The sequence below is a fragment of the Ixodes scapularis genome, unplaced genomic scaffold (assembly GCF_016920785.2).
Source record: "Ixodes scapularis isolate PalLabHiFi unplaced genomic scaffold, ASM1692078v2 PGA_scaffold13__105_contigs__length_92229423, whole genome shotgun sequence".
NCBI classification, from domain to species: domain Eukaryota; kingdom Metazoa; phylum Arthropoda; class Arachnida; order Ixodida; family Ixodidae; genus Ixodes; species Ixodes scapularis.
The window spans coordinates 90883718-90896612 of record NW_024609839.1 but is presented as its reverse complement, the minus strand read 5'-3'; positions in this window follow the sequence as shown (position 1 = coordinate 90896612).

Here is a 12895-nt window from a genome sequence, read left to right as displayed (position 1 = left end):
TAAAAAATACTGCTTTAAAATACAAAAACAGGCCTTGAGCCTATAACCTACGGAATAAAAAATAATCATTGACAACCTCAAGCTTCCAAGAACAGAACGACATAAAGAGAAAGCATAGCGAAGTTTTTTCAAACACATTTTCATGCTTTATTATTGTAATTGATTCTTTCATTTTAAACCTGTGGTAATATCTTTTCTTCAAAGCTATTTCAGTGAAAAACTATAAACGGCACTCAATTATTTTATAAATTTTCACATTTACAAGTGCCGATTCTTATTTTTATTAAACGTTTAGGACGAACACCTGCATTAACGATGTGTATTCAGCTGTGCTAAAATGAATGATATCATGTAATAACTGTGTGCCCTTATGGAACATTAGTGAAATAGCTTTGACTAAAGAAAATACCCATAAGTGTATATACTGAAAAAATCAAGAACAATGAGGAAACCTAGAAAACTGTTGAATGCCTTCCTTTTGTTTTGAAATTGATTCTTTGCATACAGTTATTTTGGAAACCTACGTGATATCCACCTGTTTTTGGAATCATGATGTTGCGCATGATATTTTTTATTTCCTTGGTGGAAATCTCAAGGGCATTCTTTGTTGTTTGCTCAATCAAATTTACCTAGACATTAGTTGATTGCTCCTTTGCGTTCATTGTCCTTGGGTTTGTTAGGGGTTGTGAACAGTATAATGCTATAAGCTCGACGAAGCAACTACCTTTTTAAGTGGTGGCAAGGAAACGATGAATTGTAAAGAGTGCCTTTGAGTGTTCCCCCACGTTTCCTCTTTGGGACGCGTATGAATTTTTTGGTCCACTGAACCTCAGCTGTGTTTGAAACTTCTCTGCGTTTGTGTCATCATTTAGAAAATAAGTCTTGAATAAATTAATCTTGTTTAGCGTGTACTAGCTATCTTGCACCCTAGTTTTTTTTTATCACTAATAAACGAGTGTAGGATTTAACTATAAGCACAGTGTTAATGTATAGCAATTAATAGCAGCACAGTTTGTTGACAAGTGCTGATTATTGGACCAGTTGGTAGACGATTATTAAAACGAGATCATGAAGAATATGGGAACAGAGGATATGAACACAGCACAGCGCTGCGTTCATCTCTTCCTTCTTGTCCGTGCCATTCACAATCTTTGTGAATTCGGGATGGTTTCTTTAGGGCCACGTCAGCCACGTCAGGCAATCGTAGCTCAGCTGCAACCGGAATACCGCTACCATGGTATAAACCGCAGTTCGCGTGTTTCGTAAAAGTCTGGTGAGTGGTGTACATTGATGCCGCGAGAGGCGATGGAGGCGGAAAGGCTGTTTAAACCAAGTTGACAATATGAATTTACAGCTTGGAGAGGCGACGCTTCCGAGACTACTAGAGTCTGTAGCAGTTTGTGACTCGCTGGTGAAGTTCCTCCCGCAAAGCTCTCCACACTTTCCACATTAGCAGCGGGCACGTTGGAGAAAACAAAGCCAGCAATCATAGCAAGCAGAGGGTATTGTTGGAGGGAGGCTTGTACTCTTATTCTGAATCTGCAAAAGACCATAGCCCAGTGTTGCCAAAGCACAAAAGTATGACCAAATTTTTTTTTTTTTTTATGGCACCATGGAAACGTTCGTTTCCCAGTTAGTAGACCATGTCATCTGGCGAAATCTGGTAAAATGTGGGAGAAAATGCGTGATGGAATCAAGCAACTGAGACCACTACAGGCACCGGACTAAAATAGGCATTGCTTAATCGCGAAAACAGCCGATTGATTGAAGTAGAATCGTAGAGCCAGACATCGAAAGGGCCAGATCAGAATATACAGTTTTCATAACAGCAATCAACGAGGAAGTGTACATAATGGACCATTGTTATTTCATATTAACTGACGTGTTTCAAGCGCATGAAGGATTTTTTGTCTGACAACGAAAATTTCAACAATTATATTTTGCGCAGTTCGTAAACGTTGCGCAAAATATTTTTCTTCTTCTCAGAAGACATTGCAACGTGCATTGTGGCATTAATGAACTGAAATTAAGGTTGCAAAGGAGATGGTGAATATTAAGAATTACAAAATGTCCGAGACTGCGGATGAAAGCGACATATACACTAAAAGGTGTATGTGTAGTTTGTTAGGTGAGACATTTAAAATCTAAGATTAAAGGCCAGACATTTCCATGGATCTGTCGTGTTTGCCTGTAGTCTTGGGTTTTTTTTTTTTTCCTTTGTAACATGCACAGTCCACTGGTCCGATTTGTTTCACAGTGACTTTGTCACATCGAGCACTTTGAGAAATGTGTATATGTACCTAAACCTGACTGAATTAATTTACTTCTTTTTTTTTCTCCAAAATTGTGCTCTGGATAAGAATTGTAAGTAAGAGTTTTGAAGACAATTTCGTCAAATCTGGTGAAATTTGAATACCAGTTTTGTGTCGGGGTTACTTTTCCATCTACCAATCTTGCTATAGCCCAAACACGGTCGAGCTTTTAGTCTTCCTACGAGACGCCAAAGAAACCGCAAGGAACCTCCAAGACATCACCAGATCATTAATCTTTAGAGGTTTAAAAGAAGTCTGACAAGAAACCAGCCGCGACATAAGCCTGAACAACGTACATTGCCTGCTGTGCCGGCTGCCACAAACTATTGAACACGCCTTCTTGCATTGTTGGGATGCTATATTTTGAAGGATGTTTTACAGCACACGTTCAAAAAATACGTGTGCATGGATCATTGCGCCATCCGCTTTCTCCCTGTAGAAACGGGTGCAAATGTTTCATACGATTTGTTTATGGCCTTAGGCTTGTATAGACTGTGAATATCACTTATTGCTGTATGGCGTGTTGAAGTCCGCCCTAACTTGGCACACTTATTTTAGTAGAACTTGTGCTACAGATCCAGAATGTATTGGAACGTAGTCAGACCCCACCCGAGTGGATCGGTCCGTTAGATGCTTTAATAGACATGAAGGAGTTTTAACACTGAAAACGGCCCTAAGCATGGGCACGTGGTGTATCTTTCAGTCCTGATGTGTCTTTTTCTCACAATAAAGAAAACAAAAGAGGTGTGCCGCAGCGGCTATCGCACCAGGCTTGCATTCCGCTGTCTCCGGTTCCATCCCATTCGAGTTCTTACTGTCTAGGGTGTACCGCGGTGCTATTGTGAACCATCATAGCGTTGGCATAAAATTTATTATATTTTTAATTTTTATTTATTTTGTTTATTTATTAAACCTCAAATGCCCCAAATAAGGGGTATTACATGAGGTTAGTACGAAACATCAAAACATTTCTTTGATGAATCCCTTGAAAGGGGCGGGGTTGGAGTGGAGCACGGCGTCGGTCGACAGATCGTTCCAATTTTTCGCTGTCTGGCAGAAATATGAAAAAAAGATTATTGAAAAAGAAATTATAATGCAATTAAGTGCAAAGGTGCAAGCGAGCTGGACAACAATCATCATCATCATCATTTATTATCCTTGAAGGCCCTTACGGGCATTACACAAAGAAGTGGTACATTTGATATTATTTTCCTTAATCGAACACTTCCGCACATAATTTTAACAAAATAGAAGAGGGAACTAGTCGGATAATGAAGATATGAAAGTGGTTACAGAGGCGGCGAATTTATGTGTGTCAGTTATGGTAACAATGTCATTTGGTAGTGTGTTCCAATCGTTTATTGCCAGAGGTAAAGTTGAATTACTGTATGAAGTAGTTGACGAAAAAAGGGGCCGCAACTTGCAGGAGTGGTGAAAGCGGGGGAAAATCTGCCACGGGGGTAAAAGCAGAGATTCACGATAATGATGACGATAATAACCCCCTGAAAAGGGGAACAAGAGGTAAAACAGAATATAGTTCTGTGTTGCCAAAGAATAAAAGTATGACCAAGAACTTTTTTTTTTCATTTGGTGGCATTTATAGGAAAGGTTCGCATGCCAGTTAGTAGACCATGTCGTCTGGCGAAATCTGGTGAGATGTGGGGGAAAATGCCTGATAAAATCAAGCAAGTGAAAACATTACCGGCACCGTATTAAAATAGGCATTGCTTAATCGCGCAAACAGCCGATTGATTAAAGTAGAATCGTAGAGCCAGACATCGAAAGGGCCAGATTAGAAAATACAGTTTTCATAACAGCAATCCGCGAGGGAGTGTACGTAATAGACCATTGTTATTTCAAAGAAACTGACGTGTCTCAAGCGCATGAAGGATTTTTTTGTCTGACAACGAAATCTTTCAACAATTATATTTTGCGCAGTTCATAAATGTTGCGCAAAACTTTTTTCTTGTGGAAATCGTCCTCTATGTTATTCTCCACATTTTTCTTCTTTTGACATTTGCATTTGTGACATTTGTCCCTCTTGTTCTCCTTCTCCAGGGATTATTGTCGTCATTGCTTTTTATCTTAATTTTTTTATATATATTCCTTCCCGCAGATTAAAAGCTATCTTAATATTTGTTGTCACTTTGTCATCTCGCGTTAGGACAGAACCGCGAAGAACAAACAGGCAGGCAGGCTACCAGGGTAAGAACGCTTTATTCCGGGTAGGCGTGACAGTATATATAGCGCTGCCACGGGCCAATGGCAAAACAGTTAATAAAACAAACAAACAATAGATAACAGTATCGTCATGCTTCGGTGACGCTGCCGAAGTGATAACAATATTGAAACAGGCTTTGCGCATCACTGCTGATGATTTATAACTTTTGTCCATATATATTCATGTTCTTTTTCTCCACTCCCGCAAACCGGCGCAAAGTTACTTGGCGCGATCTCAAAAGGGTGTGTTGAGGGCCTTCATTTTCGCGTTTCATAGTTTTGAAAAATGGGGGAGTAGAACTGGGGCGCTCTTCTTGCACCTGAAAATCCGGGGAAAATCGGGCTGTTCAAGGAGTCGCTCCGGAATTCGTGTCTTGGCGGGTTATATTTAGAAACAAGATCAACTAGTTCACATAAAATTAACTATAGCTTGTCGGTTTGAGTGTGTTAGTATTTTTACTAAGACTAAAAAATTTAAACACTCTACAAATAATACGCAGAAGCATAGTGTTTGAGCTCACATAATATTTCTTGTCTCCCACATTTTTGTTTTTACTTCTACATGAAGTCTATATGGATGGCTTACGGCCCGGCTCAGGCACCACTTTTAAGCATTTCACCCCCACCGTACTGCCCAGGTTTTATTTCCCCACGAATGACCTGAAGTCACGGTGGCAAAAGAGCAATTCAAATCCGTTATAAAAAAATGTAATTTCCTCTTGAAATAACGCAGGTCCTTTTATAACTTCAAACATTGCCGCCGCGATATTTGTTAGCTAGGGTATCGCGCAATAGTCTGATGCCAAATGATCACAGGGTCAGTACTGAGCTTCCACGGAATGCTTCCAGCCTCCAGGTACAATTTAGGCTCGTCTGGAATCGAAAATGTGTCGGTTGTAACGCAAACGAGAAAATATATGTGTTCTTCGAACTAGCAACTTTGGGGACAAATGTAAAAGTGATTTTAGAACGCCTACTAATTTCCAGACTTTCAGGTGGTTTTCGGCTCCAAGGAAAGTGGGTTTTCTCGTAAAAATCGGGCTAGCCGGGTTTTTATCAAACTCGTTGCGGGTGCAAAAATTGGAAATATCGGGATTTTAGCCGAAAACAAAAGCCCCTGGGTATGATTCATGGTGTTTCTGCTGCCATTTTACTGTGGTATCATATAAGAGCTATCTGGAGGTCCAGATAATATTTAAAGTACGGCAACATGGCACTTCAGCTAACAAAAAAGTGAACAAGCTTTGTAATATGATTATGGTTTTTTGGTTCCCATCGCCAAAGTTGACAACATTCGCCGATGCGCAATTAGATAAGTGCAACCCACATATCTATAAATGGCTTGTAGAATACGTCTGCCATGCTTATGTCTGAAGCCTACCGGTAACGTAGTGGAAGGTGAGATGTTCCACGTCGACGAACGTCTCGTGACTAAAATCCACGCTGTCAAGCGCCCAGGTCACATTTCAGCATAAAATGTAGCCTTTTGATTGTAGTTAGCCATTAACCCCTACATCTAAAAGGAGCTTTTTTACTTTTAGAAAAACTTGCATCGCCTTGACGCATTATTATGGAGTGTTGGCAGTATTTTTTAGCTACACGTGTAATATAAATATTCACTCTATATCTATGAAGACTGTAGTATAATATGAAAAACACCACTGACCGCCGGAGGACAGACTAAATATTTTCCTAGAACACATGTATCGGCAAACAATTCCATTTGTCAATGGTTTTTGAGAAACATAAATAAGCGAACGTATCAGTGTGGCAGGGGTATGGCTTGATTCTATGTGGTGTCTTGAAGCCTGTTGAAAATTCCTCTGTATAAAACTTACGGTACGTATAGCCTTCACAGCTATCATTTTAATAAAATATTCTGGCGTGCTAGTTGGCTATACATACTAAATTACATATAATGCTAAGACAAGAACAGACTAAGAAGTGGATAGGATAGGCGCTAACTCACAAAGGACGGGTTTATATACAACGAGAAAGAAAAGGTGAACGAAGTGGCTGGTGTTGAAAAAGGAAAAGAAATAATTCTATTTTTAGCCGGGGCGTTCTAAGAAAGAAACTTCTTTTTTATTTATTTATTTATTTGCTTACCCTGAAGGCCTGAGGCATTATAGAGTGGAGTGGATTACATTTCATAAGATAGTACAACATTGCGCAGCTACCAGTATAGACATATAAGAGGCTCCTAATCATACAATAATAGCTAAGGCGTTCTTGAAAAGATTGTGGCCTTCGATGGCTGCCGTAGGTGCGGGAAGGCGATTCCACCCACCTTATGTGCGCGGGAAAAAGGACTGAAGAAAGCGTTAGTTTTTCAAAGTGGAATTCCAACCTTAAAAGCATGATCCAACCTGGATGAGGTATACTGGGGAGGTAAAATAAGATCGTGGCGCAGATGTGGGTGATGAAAGAGCTTGTGAAATAGACATAGTCGAAATAATTTTTGGTGAGATGCTAAAGTTGGTAGGTTGAGGCTAGATTTCATTGAGCTTATGCTGGCTGTTCTGTTATAGTTAGATAGGATAAAACGAACTGAACTATTTTGAACCGTTTCAAGTGAACCTATTAAATTTTCTTGGTAAGGATTCCACACAGATGAAGCATATTCAAGTTTTGAACGGATTAGTGTTTTATATAACAAAAGTTTTATGGACGAAGGGGCTTTTGAGAAGTTACGTTGGATGTATCCAAGCATTCTGTTAGCGTTGTTGATAACATACGAGATACGGTCGGTACAGGTGAGATCGGCTGTAATATGAATACCAAGGTATTTGTAGTGTTGCGATCGGCCTTGGCCGGGGCCGCGTCTCTTCCTTCGGCCTCTCTTTGAGCCCGCCCGACCGTCTTGTTTAAATCGGAAACCATCCGTCTAAGCCGTTCTCGGTGCTGTTATGACCCGTCTCGATCTCCCTGTGTTTGTGAAAATCGACCTTGCATTCCGGTGCGGACGACGACCAAGCGAACGTCGAGACGGTTGGCGTGCGATCCGAACCCTTTTCGAGCGTTCGACCGAAACCGGAGAAGCGTTTCTCTTGGGCTCAAGGGCATCAGAACCGACGTTCCCGTCGGTGTGCTTTCTCTACGGCGCCTGCCTTGCGTACGCCTTCCCCGAGAACGTTGCCGTCGGTGTGTTCTGTCTACGGCGTCTGCATTCCACGGAGGCGTCTGCATTCTACGAGAACGCCAGGCAGAATCCGACCCTGAACAGATGGACAGTCTGTTGTGTCTACCATACGCGAGACCCTGCAAGTCGCCCTCAATTCGGAGAAGAACAACGACCGAGCATCGGGGCCGAGAGGAGGAGGCTGACGTCGAGGCCAACTTTGGAATGCGGCACGAACCAAAAAATGGCACGGCAGCTCCAGAACACCAATTTAATTATATAAGGACCTGTTCGGCTGCCCATTCTGTGCTCTTCGAAGATGTAGAAACTTCTGTATATATGTAATTAAACAGAGTTAATCGTGAGAGACCCTCCCGTCTCCTGCTGATGTTCCTGCCTGGAGTCAGTTTGCGATCCGTGTCTTCGCCTGGCCCTGCCTGAGGCTGCCCCGGGAACTCCTCGGTCGCAACAGTAAGAAGTGACGGAATCAAGGGCACGGTGATTTAGAAAGTAGGTGGGAAAACTATTCGCTTTTACTAGTGTACGTTGTTGGGCTAGTTGGTTCATCTTAGTAGAACATATAAAATAGCGCAACAGAAAGAGAAGGACAAGAAGTATACAGCGCCTGTCCTGTATACTTCTTGTCCTTGTCTTTCTGTTGCGCTATTTTATGTTTTACTATTTGCTTTTCTAGATACCCGCATTTATTTGCATTCATTAACGTTTAGATCCATATATCACGGTTTGCACCATTCAGAGATGGCATTAATGTCCGACTAAAGGTTAGTTATATCATCTTCGCAAGCTATTTCACGAAAAACCACGCAGTCATCGGCAAAGAAGAGAATCTTAGAAGAAACGCAAGAAGGTAGATCGTTTATGTAGATAAGGAAAAAGGACCAAGAACAGAACCCTGTGGCACACCGGAGGGAACACCAGTTGGCTCCGAGTTAGAGTTGTTAACTGAAACAAACTGTGAACGGTTCAGAAGAAAACATTCGATTCATGCGAGATGTTCGTGATCAAGGTTAAGTTGGTGTAGTTTATATAGTAAATGTTTCCGGCATACCTTGTCAAATGCTTTAGAGAAATCTAAAAAAATGCAATCGGCAAATGAGGAATGCTCAAGAATTAGGTTTAGTTTATGCCTAAAGGATACCAACTGAGTTTCAGAGGAGTAAGTTTTGCGGAAGCCATGCTGTGAAGGTGTGAAAAAGCAGTTTGATTCAAGAAATGTAACGAGATGCGAAAACAGAATGTGTTCAAGAAGTTTACAAGGAATGCTTGTTAGTGAAATGGGTCGGTAATTGGAAGGAGAAGACTTGCTACCTGATTTATGGAATGGAATCACCTCCCGACCTTCCATTCACCAAAAAGATAACCGTTGTCAAGCGACTGCTGAAAAATCTTAGAACATATAATAGAAGAATAGACACTTGCACTTTTCAAAAACTTGGGATTAATTGAATCGCATCAAGGAGACTAAGAAGGTTTAAGTGACCTAATGAGGCTCTCTACACCAGTAGGTTCAATGAGTATGGGAGACATGACAAGGCAGTCAAAGCCATGAGTATCGGGTATCGGGACACTTGAAAGGGGCACTGACACATCAAAATCATATTTTTTTATTATCGGAAGCGATTGAAAACGATGCCAGGACATTACCCTCAAAATCTGAAATTTGGGAATTCAGTATTTGTGAAGTAAAAAAACGATTTCCAAATGCCGAATTCGAAGTTCCCGCGCGATCTGCGCCGGTGCGTTGACGTCAAATATTGCGGACTCCTGAGAGTCCACTTTTTTTCACGACTCCCTGCTGTTGCCATGGCGACCCAAAGCAAGGAGGAAAGAAGCGAGCGCCGGCGTAGAGGTGGACCGGTTTTGAGCGGTGTCGCCTGTTTTCCGTGGGGGGATACAAATCCAGGAGATGGCACCACAACGAACTCCCGATTTTTGGTATTTCAAAAAGAAGGGCCGTAGTGCGTTCGCAATTGCGTTAAAAAACATGTTTTAGGATTGCCGTTATTAAATGTTATAGAGATGTCGCCTACAAAGCTTCTAAATTTCCTGATTTTTGACGTCACCGATCAAAAGAAGCGAGGAGGCGAGAGGCGGGAAAATCAAACGCCAAAAATAAAAAGGCGCGCGCGCGCGCGCGGGAAAATTTCTTTTCGCGATGCGGTTTTTTTGGCGTGTCTATGACTGCAACTTGCATCGTTTTAGACAATAAAAAAAAATACGACCTTTGGGGTGTCAGTGCCTCTTGAAGTTACAGAAAAGTTGCATGAAAACATTTCATTCAGCACCACTGCACACTGGCTAGAAGGAATTACGTTTCCAGTGCTGTCAACTAAATTGATCGTATCCTCATCTGTTGGTTGTATAACACACCAAATTTTTCTAATGCCGTTTATTAACATTGATCGCAAAGTGCTTTGGAAGAAATTCTTCCCTAGCATTTTTAGTGCAGCTACATATTCGTCGGAGGCATGCTTGTAAGCAGTCCAGTGGGCACCGTTACCAGATAGTTTAGCTGATCTATATAAGCGCTTCTTTTTGTTTGATAAACGTTTTAGGTTACGGCTATACCACGGAACATCACTATTAGATATGATGGTGAAAATGGGAATGTATTTATTCGTTAAATCATTCACTTTAGCCTCAAAAAATGGCCCAATTTCTTCGTACAGTGCGATTATCAAAACCATTCAAACATTATCAAGAAAAACTGACAGTTCATAATTAATTGCTTCGAAATTTGCTTTTGTATAGTACAAATATTTTTTTAAGGTTCTTTGGTCGCGACAAGCAAATCTGGAAAGTAAGCAAACAGTGATCGCTTAAGCCAGGCCAGTAACTAGTCTCGGATGTCAAAACAAGATCAAGGGTGTTCGCGACAGATTGTGTTGTCCTTGTAGATTGCTTAATAAGCTGTGTACAGGAAAATACAGAGCACAAGCTCAAGAATTTATTGGCTAAAGAGGAGACGGGGCCGTATACTGGGCGGTTCAGTGTTCCATGATATACGTGTTCGGAATGTTAAAATCGCCAAGCAGGGATAAAGGAAGCGTGGGGTATTGAGATGAAACTATATTAATTACATCATGAAGTTCATCTACAAAAATTGTTAGACTAATAGGACTAAAACAGAGTTGACCAAAACAAAAAAAAAAGTAAAAATTATACAAATGTAATGATTTTGAACTATATACGATTATATGTTTAAGAGATTGAAAACAACCTCTAAACCGTGAAATGCGGGAATAAGATTGAAACAATTAAGTGATCGGCCATAGGTCGCCGATCAGTGCCTCGTACAGCCTACTGGCGACCTGAGTGATCGAGAGTGTCGCAGTGGTCAGCCTTCCACGATTGGCCGAATGCTGACTCTGACCTGGGCAAAGGATTTCTCATCGACAGAAATAAGAGTAATGTAAGAACTTCGATTTTCGACGGTGTTGTTTGTGTTGGTTTAAAGCGCATTGATTTCCAGCTTCCACCATGCTAATTACAAACACCACCAAACTTGTTGTTCAGAAGGTAATGACGTCACGAGAGGTAACCATGGGAGGGCAACACCCAAACATTTCGCCGCTAATAATCCATTTTACACCAAACAGGCGCCACAGCGAAAGTCATAACGGCGCGAGCGCAAGGACCCACCCAGTGCCCCCCCCCCCCCCCCCCACCCCCACCCCCACCTCACGCGCTCTCGTGCACACGTAATTGCGAAGATCGTCATGTATACTGAAAAAAATGGGGTTGTGTGTGTGTTTATACAGCCTAGAACTTGGTCTGCCTTACAGGGGCGACGAGTCTCCCAGCTGTAGATGAGAAATTTAGCCAGTGCGGTACAGCCTGGGGTCTTTAACGTGCACCACGCAGTAGTGATACACGACCGCACGCCGGTACGATGCTCATCCAGATCGAAACGGGCAGGGGTGGGGCTCGAACCCAGGATCCCTGGGTTCTGCAGCGCGAGCTTTCGCTCCACGTGCTCCGAGCTGGTGTGCGCTAGACCACTCGGCCACCGATCCCCCCTCATGTATACTGATTCAGACTGAACGCTGCATAAATACGCGCACGTGACGTGCACTGCACTCGTCACGTGCGTTTCTTCTTCGTCCTCGTCTTTTTTTCGCGCCAACTCGCCCACCTATCCATTCTTCTATGATAGCTGGAAAGTTTGTCGCCATCTGTGAGCGCGTCGGCGTGACGCGTCGGCGTCGCCGTCGGCGTAACCTCGGGGTGCATGATGGGAAACGTCCCATAATGCACCGCGGTCACGCGCCCGTTGCATTATGGGACGTTTCGCGTAATGCACCGCGCGGGAGGTGGGAGGGGGATGGGGGAGGAGGAGGATGGAGGAGTAGGTGAAAGAGGGAGGAGGGGAGGACTAGCAGGGAGGATGAGGAGGGAGGAAGGGTATACCCTCCCCTCAGTACCCTTCTTTCCTCCTCCTCAAGAGCCGCGCTCTAATGCCGTGTTACAGAGTGTTGTAAACGTCTTTCATTTTTTCCTTTCATCTTTTGGTACCTGCTCTCCCCCTCTATAATGACTTCGGGCCCTGACGGTGTGTTCAATAAATAAGTAAATAAATGAATAAGGGGTAATCACAGGCGGCCATAACTGAGCCGGTGGCTGCCAATCCCGACTTGACGGCGAGCTTTTCCTGTGATTTCGCAACGTGTATTCCACCCCGTCAAGATTGCCGGGCTTAGCAGCCTGTAAGTGTGACTTCTCTTTGAAAGTGTGGTGTGAAGAGAATACTCAGTAGACCTCTCCAGAGAATCCCAGCAGACCTCGCGGCAAGGGGAATCGTAGGGCTGTTCCGATGCATGCATGTGCCTAGTGACACACTTCGTATTTCCTGGAAGCGGCAGGTTTTATTATCACTTGTCTTTAAAACCTCATAACCTACACAAAAAATAAAAAGATAAAGCGAACACAAATGACAATTATATACTCTGTCTTGCTTTCCTACTGCCTTCTCTGCGTTCTAAAATCACGAAGGGTTAAACCAACGTCAACTTCGTCTCCGATTCCGGGATAATCTTGCGTGCCGTACATCGGAATTTCACAATGTCTTAAGCAGACGGCAAGTGCACCAGATGTTTTTTAAAGAAATGTATTGTGGCGTCTAGTTTAACATCTTCGTGTCGGAAGGAAGGTACAACCTTTTCTCATATAATACATTTCTTTGACGCCCTGTATTTTTTTTATGTTCGCTGTCGTATATTTC